The sequence below is a fragment of the Mercenaria mercenaria genome, chromosome 6 (assembly GCF_021730395.1).
Source record: "Mercenaria mercenaria strain notata chromosome 6, MADL_Memer_1, whole genome shotgun sequence".
NCBI classification, from domain to species: domain Eukaryota; kingdom Metazoa; phylum Mollusca; class Bivalvia; order Venerida; family Veneridae; genus Mercenaria; species Mercenaria mercenaria.
In genome coordinates, this window is record NC_069366.1 from 81,131,330 (window position 1) to 81,140,047 (window position 8,718).

The window sequence follows — 8,718 nt, forward strand, 5'->3', positions numbered from 1 at the left end:
ACAAAAGAAAAAGTACAGAATTGTTGAACTTTCTATTAAAACGGCTCAAATCTTGGGTCTTGTCGGGGCAACATTTCAATTTGGCAAGTACGTTCTAATTCCCTTCAGATTTGTTTTTAACTCTTTTTTTTTAAATTATTAGTTAAAATACGAAAGGGTATTTATAATCATCAACTAACGGGCATTCTGAATTAATAAAATGGTTTTAAAAAACGGCACACTGGCAAATATTAAACGCAGAGCTTAACTAACATCTTTTAAAGTGATAACTGGAAACGCACAGAACGAGTCAAATGTTCTCTAACATCTTCTTGAATGTTTTAACAATGTTCTTAATTAAATATGACTGGTGAGTTTAAGTTGAAAATGAATTACTCAAAACCTTAAATTACTATATATAGGAAACTATACAACATTTAACTAAAATAAACTTCACGCGTGTTAATGTTCTTGGTGGATGTGAAGTGAAATTTGTTGATCATGTGAGTACTTGAAACTTTGATACTCATGTTAGAAGGAAAAGTCAGATTGCACATGCTCAGGATATAAATTTGGGGCCCGTTTCACAAATGTTCGAACGTTTCATCATAATTTCTATCTTAAGTATGAAGATTTGAAACATTAATTGCTTAAGATACAACTCATATCGTTTGAAAAAGATGAAGTTAACTCAACTGTAAGACAATCCTATGTTAATTATGTCTAACTCATATTCTAAGAATAGCTAGATAGTTATGACGATCTACTTATATTCGTAAAAGTTCTAACTTATTTCAAAGTGGGCCCCTGGAAGAAATTAGCAAACGTCGTTCACTAAAAGATAAACAAGTTAACTATCGCACAAACTTATTCATACACACATTGACACATTAACTTTAGTAATGGGCTTTAGACCGGTACCAGTGTTTACTCTCTACGACATACTTCCAAAGCAGTACACTTTTGATCAATGCTCATTAATAGCCAGTCTACTCACAATTCTACTGCTGAACTCTCTTGTTACCAATAACCGGGGGTAGTGGTGGTGGGGGTGACAGCCAGTCTACGGGGGTGGGGGGGGGGGGGAGTGGGTCGAGGACGTAAGGTGGTATGCTGTAAAGATTAAGTGAGCGAAATATCTCGCTGTAACAAAAATGGCCGAATCTTAAATCGAAAGTACATTCACTCGGCTAAAGGCATTTTAGACCGGTTAGTACCTTTTTGCTTTTCATTTCAAAAAATAAGTTTGCCAGTATTGTAGCCTATTCTTCAGCAACATTGCATTTATAGTTGAATAATTGTAAAGACAAAAACGATTTATGTAAGGTTTTGGGCTCGGGTGCGATGTTTATAAATAATTGTCTTGAACTTTGACATAATTTAGCCCCTTTCCCCAGTAAATATGACACTTCTCTGTATGCTATAAAAGCTCTTTTATGTAGATATGCCAATTTACCAAAACTGATGGCTCTACTTCAACTGCCCACAAATTTTGGCCATTTTCTTTTACTGAAAGCCCTTCGTCCGTCCTTTCGTCTTCCGCCCTTCCGTCTGTGCCCGCTTTGTATCTCCTAAACCCCTTTGAGGATAATCATGAAACTTGAGTCAAATGATTAACTAATCAAGACGATGTGCAGAACCCATGAGTCTGCCATGTTGGCTTGAGGTCAAGGTCACAACTCAAGGTCAAAGGTTTGAGCCACTATCCATAACAGCGGCGGGGGATATAGCTGTATTTCAGACTGCCTTGTTTTATTGAAAAAAGTTGGGGTTTTACTTAACAGAAAATAAAACACGTTCTTTTTTTCGTTCAGATGCGTCGAAATTAATTACTCAGGCCTTCGGCCTTGTTAATTAGATTACTTTGCATCTGAACTCAAAACCGTGTTTTATTTGCCAACAAATCACGCAAAACTAAAATCTATTTCCAATCTAATACGTTCGAATTACACCAGGGAGGGATACTAAATTAATCTGGAATCCTTTTTATGCGTAAATGGACGCATTACTTCCCTTGGCGTTAAAAGTAGGTCATTTTGTGAAACGTGTTTTAATCGACAAGACAATACACGGTAAAATTCTTCTTTGTTTATATAGAAGAAAATCTTAAAAGTGTTAGAATAGATGATAAGAACTTACGAGAAAAAAATCATTATATATAGTGCGGTCGTATGTGTGTATTTTATTAGGGAGACATGTCTTTATTTTTCTGACAGAAAAGATAATACCAACGTAAACTGTGATTATTGAGTCGTTTTTCTGACCAGAAATCTTTTCTTGCAAACTAACATGTAATTGAGCATCATGGAAAAGGCCCACATATTTGTCTAAATCTTTGTCTAAGAGCCAAAATACTACTAGAAAACGGAACTCCTTTCCTGTTGAGGTCTTTTCTTAACCAGATACATCGTCGAATCCTGTCGAATGTTTGCATCAATGTCCTTGATGTCCCATCTTATTAATCAGGATTATGTATGCAGATGCATTTAATGGCACTGTTCAGCTTGTACTAGTATTCTCTCTGTACAACCACACTATAACTTCATGAGCTTCAGATGAAGAATCCAGCATTTTTATCTGTTTTACGTGAGAGCTGACTTTATTTAAAATGGAAAACTTATAAATATACATGATATAAGAAAATATAGTTAATGTCGGATATTTCAAACAAACAACTGCAAGAACTTTTTTTCTGACAAACATAGTTAATATAAGAATACATTAGTAAGGCAAAGATAAGCTCAAGAAAAGCCAGAGCAAAACTGTTCCAAAATTTAGGGACATGTATTCTTTACTCAGGAAAAGATCAAATAGTGACAAAAATATAGGATTGTATTAACGTCATATTGTTTACAGTGCTATTTTTTTTATTAACATCCAATGATGAATTGCCTGGGTTTGTTGATTTGTTACTTAAGAAATAATAAATATGTGCCTATATTTTATCAGTTAATAAAATATGGGCAGGAGTTTGGATGCGTAATAATTAAATCACGAGTGCGTAGCACGAGTGATTTAATATTCGCATCCGAACGACTGCCCATATTTTATTAACTGATAAAATTATTGGAAAATATTTATTATTACGATTCTAACCACGCAAATTCTTCGCATTTTACAGCACTACATTTTAGCTCGATATGTCATTCGGCTGCATATGCTATTATAAAAACCTCCCCACAAATGGAAAGCGTTGCATAATACGGAATTTTCCGATATTCAACAAATTTTAATTAAAGTATTAAGTAGTTACTGCTGTAAAAATGTTATTTTCAATAACATCTAAGGTCAGATATAGAAATCAGAAGTAAATACTTCGTTCAAAGTTTATACATGCAGTTTCTAAAAATAGTGCACGTCACCTTCATGATTGCACTAAAACATACACGCCAGAACATTGCGGCGGCATATAAATACGTAAACACTTGAGTCTGGAAGATTTGAACATGAATTATAATTTATTTACTGTCAAAGTAGAATCTAGTTGACATCTGTGGTGCCTACAGCGCAGAAATTGTAAACTACACACACGACCAGACTAGATGCACTGGTGTTGAAGTTGAAACTTACCGGGCTGAAACATTTTCTTACGGTAAAATTATAAACAAATAAATTCATCAGTTAGAAATTGTTTGTTTCAGAAAATTTGATGTACTTTTTATTACTACTACATATCACTGAAAAGTCGAGTATTTAGTCGGTATATAACAGAAGCAGAGTAGAATCTCACAGTCGTGTTACAATCGTAGGGTGGAATGGAAGAGCTATATTTTATCGTAGATTCATGTATAGGCGATTTCGCTATATGTTTATATAGCAACTGCTGCGGATCGTGTTAGAATGGTAAATAATGTATGTCAGATGTTATTTTACAATGTTAGCTTCATATAAAAAGTAGTCAGCGGTGAGTTTATCATGATACTGTTCAACTTGGCCAATACAACAAAACAAACAAGGGAAATTGCACATACAAACGTCCTAAGTAAATAAACTCATGGGCCATAGCAATAAAAACATATAACTGTTCTACCCATTTGTGGCAGGCATCTTAGTTTTGATTTAGATAATTTTCATCAATAAGCCTCTTTTATAGGGGATAAAAATCCCCGAGACGGTAACGTCTGTATAATTATAGTTATTCGTCTTTGTTGTCTGCATATACCTTCGGTCTTCGTGATTAGATTACGACGCATCAGAACTCAAAACCTTGTTTTATTTGCCAACAAAGCACGCAAGACTAAAATCTATTTTCCAATTACAAAACTTCATGCCTGACATTGAAACATGAAAAGATGCATTGAGAAACTTGTTGCAATGCATCGAAATATGAAATCATCCGACAAAAATTATACCATGCAGCTCAGTGAGAACGTGCAGTGTTAAATGAAATGATTTATTACAACTTAACGCCGTCTAATGCATATGGAAACCGCTTTTTGTAATTCAGAGCGGCGTATGAAATATTGATTCTATGCAGTCCAATGTGAAAACGTTTAACGCAACATGAGTTCGTGCAGTGTAAAATGAAACGAGTCATTAAAACTTGGCACCGTCTAATGCATGTTGAAACTGTTTCGTGTAACTTGGAGCGGCGTATAAAAATTTGATGCTATGCAGCCAAATGTGAAGCCGTTTAACGAAACATGAGTACGTGCATTGTAACATAAAACGATTCATTAGAACTTGACGTCGTCCAGTGCATCTTGAAACCGTTATGATGCTATTCAATCCATGAAACCGTTCGACACACCAATAGTACAAGCAAGTCGGCAAAAGGCTGAAAGTATTGAAACACTTGGTCTTCTCTATTGAAAATAAAGTTAAACAGGTTGGGCATATCTTCAGATCGGGGTAAATTACCTCGATAGAGGGTGTCTTACGTGGATGTCCTACCCCAATCGGGGTAATACAAGAACAACAGAAATGCATATACCAGCTTTTATACAAACACATAACCAAAAACTGCTTAGTCAAAAAAGGGGCATAATTTTTTTAAAAAGCAGAATAGAGTTCTGAAATCTGGGCAGTACAAGTCAGATCCTCAGACCAGTGAACAAGTGTGTGAAGCTTCAATCCATTCCAATTAGTTTGTACTAACATACCAGCTTACATACAAAAACTTAAACAAAAACTGCTAAGACAAAAAGTGGGCATGCTTTTGTAAAAAAGCAAAATAGAGTTGTGAACCTGTGTAATGTAAGTCAGTTTATCACATTGAATAAGTAAGTGAAGTTTCAATGTATTCTTACAAGTGGTTACTGAGATATCAGCTTACATACAAAAATTTTAACCAAATCGAGACGCCTACACAAACGCTAACGCCGACGCACATGCGAGTCCAACAGCTCTACCTATTCTACGAATAGTTGAGCTAAGAAAACCGTTCTTCCTCTTATTGATAATAGCATGACATTTAATACTTATATTCTTTATCTACTGCTATTTGTTATTTCAAAGAAAATTCAGTTTTGTTGGGTCAAAAGTTTGAAGGGGCGGCCTAAACCATATGCAGGCCTCCACCCTCAAAACTGGTGTGGGGCACTACCTCTCTCTCCCCCCCCCCCCCCCCCCCCCCCCCCCCCCCCCACTACCCAACTCCGTCATGTAGGTAACGGAATTCATTTTAGTTTACTTTTAACTAACATTTTAATGTAACATCAGTGTGCTTTTTTTGCTGAATATGTTTTGAAAAAATGACACTGAGTAAAAGTTTAGAGACAACAACAGTTACGGTACAAATGGCAGTGTTACACTATTATATTACAGGCAATTGCAAGAGTTCAAATTTGCATCTGAAATGTAAAAGTACTGATAAAATTTTGTATGAATTCAATTAATCCTTCTCAAATGCTTTGAATAATTGAACAAAAATATCAAACATAATAATTGTATTGCATGACAAAAGCTTGTTATCAGTTAAGATGTGACTATCCCGAATCATTAAGCTCAAATTTCTCTCTTCTGTTGTAATTAGTGAATAACTAATTACTTAAATAAAGATATTCAATATAGAAACTCACGTAAATATAATTGCTTGCATAACATGATAATTATACATGTGACTAGTAAAATTGTTCACGTATATATAATTACTTATATTACGTTGTAATATTCCATGTTGTCAAACAAAATATCAGTAAATGCAGGAAACCACCGAAAAAAGAGATGTTTACTTGTCTAATGTCTAATAGCCTACAGTGGTAGTTGAAGAATTGTTAACCAGTGTATTGCCCCTGCTATGAGATGTTTAGTCACAGAAGTGTGAGTCCTGTTGGTATGGACTGGAAAGTAGTATATGGTATTTTGGTGCTTTTCATTTTATAATGGTGGTTACTTATGCCATATGATTTCAGGATCTGACAAGGTGCAAAAGGTTGTCCGCCAGAAAAAGATTTTGTGCAGACACACAAGTGTGACATTGATCTCTGACCTAGGGGTCTGGATTTTAACTGTGACATGTCCTCTTATTATGGCAATAATTTGTGCCAAGTTATTTCAAAATCCGACAATGCACAGACAGCCAGACAATATTTTGCCTACACACAGATTCACGCCACACAAGTAACACTATATGCGCTGTTCTCTCCATCGCCATTTGTACCGGTCGAGACATAAAACATATAGCTTGTTCAAGAAAGGTTATAATCGTCAATAGCCAAGTCAAACCAACAGATGAAAGATCGCATTTTATCTAAATGTCCTCTATAATTGAAAGTAATGTCAAATTAATCCCATACTTGAGCGGTATACAAAACTACAGTAAGTCCTGTTCCGTCTTATTTATAGAATACTCTAACATATTCCAGCAATGAAAATTATGGCCTTAGATATTTTCTTTGTACCTAAATATAGCACAAATCATTTTGCTATAGTAGTGCTAAATTATGAAATATCTTTCCACAGAAAATTCGTCATGTGTATTCAAGTTCTTCTTTGCAAAAGAAAGATAAAAATATTTGTTATATTCGGATCTGAAAAAGCTGCTACTTATTCTTCTGTCGTTTCTTTACTTGCCTGCGAGACAGGTTATCTGAGCAGTTTAACATCTTTGTGAATCGATAGATGTTTCTCCTTTTTATTTTCTTTCTATAAAATTAAAGGGAGTGTCTGTCAGTGATGAATATTTCGTTTGAATGAATATTACGTAAACTGATCTTTCCATTTTTATTATAATTTGGTAAGCATCTTTATCTATTGCTAGCTGCATGTTATGACGTTCTGGATTCTGTATAGTTCCTCTAAGGGTAAAACGTTCTGGAATGAGCAGCTTTCACAAAACATTACTTAACGCTTACGCTGTAAATTCTATAATGAACTTATCCATCTTTCATGTTGGACAGTACCATTAACCACGGGGGAGGAAGTGTTACACGAAGGACGGAGTTCTTCTGATAACCTGTAATGTTTTCTTCTGATAACTGTTACGGGGTTCCTGGAAAACGTTACAGAGTTCTTCTGATATCTGTATGACAAAACAAGGAATCGGTCGACGAAATGGTAATTATCAATCTTTAAAAAGAGAGAATGGGGTGTAAAACTAAAGTCTGATGATCAAGGTTGCCTAATGTTTTGTGCTATGTGTCAGAAAAAAACTGTTTAGTCTAATAATCAGCGATACTTCTTCGAAATCAAGATATTTTGAGTAAAAAATCGAAATCGTTTGCTTATTCATACATATTAATCAACTTATTCACGTTCTTCATCCTCACCACACGCAATAACCTGATTTTAGTGCAAAACTGCAAACATAAAAAACAAAGACAAATATCAAACAGGGAATGCCACGTACCAAAATCGCAGCCTCCCCAAAACGAAACCTACAGCACGCAGACGTGCACACCACAAACACACACACATACACGTGCACACACACAAAGCCAACACACGAGTACAAAACGAACAAACAAAGGAACACACACACATACACAAAGCCTACACAAGAGGACAAAACGAACAAACAAAGGAACACAGTGGGGCACCGCCTTGGAACGGTCAGTGGCAAAAACACCACTGGGGAGCTTAAGCCGGTTTATGGTGCGCACCTAACCTCACTCTTACCCCCAGCATGTTCCAAAGACACGGGACAGTGTAAATAAAAGTAATCCCCTCCAGGTGAATGTCTAACACACGTAATGGAAACAAAAAGGCATGGCATGTAAAACACAAAAATGCTCGTGTATAAAATTATAAAAAGCAAACCTTTAGAACCAAAAACGTATGTACTCAATGCCTTTTCAGAAGACAGAGCAACAAGAGAAACACCCTTAAGGGCCCGACGAAACAGGACAGAAGACAGATATCAAAACAGTTCAGTCCTGGTAGGATTTAAAAACTGCTTATCATAGAGTCCTCCCCCTCTTCCGGCAGACACAATCAAAGAGGGAAGCGTAGTGTCCAACTGTAAACGGGTTGAACACTAAACATGCGGTATGTCTCAAAACATTTGGGTCGTAACCTCTTTTAGTAAAACGTTTTATAATTTTACCAAATATATTTGGAAAATTACCATGACCCAAGATCTTACGAAGTTTGTAAACCACATCCCCATAAAAAAACGGGTTTAGAAATACCTTCTCGCAGAAGTGTCTTTAAATTACTATTGAATTTTAAAACTAAATCAGAATTACGATAGTAAAATTTAGCAAAATATTTACGCAATTTGTAATAACGGTAGCCTTGACACCACTATCTAACAATTTTATGTCCGATTTTTCAAATGTTACGGAGTTCAAGTGATAA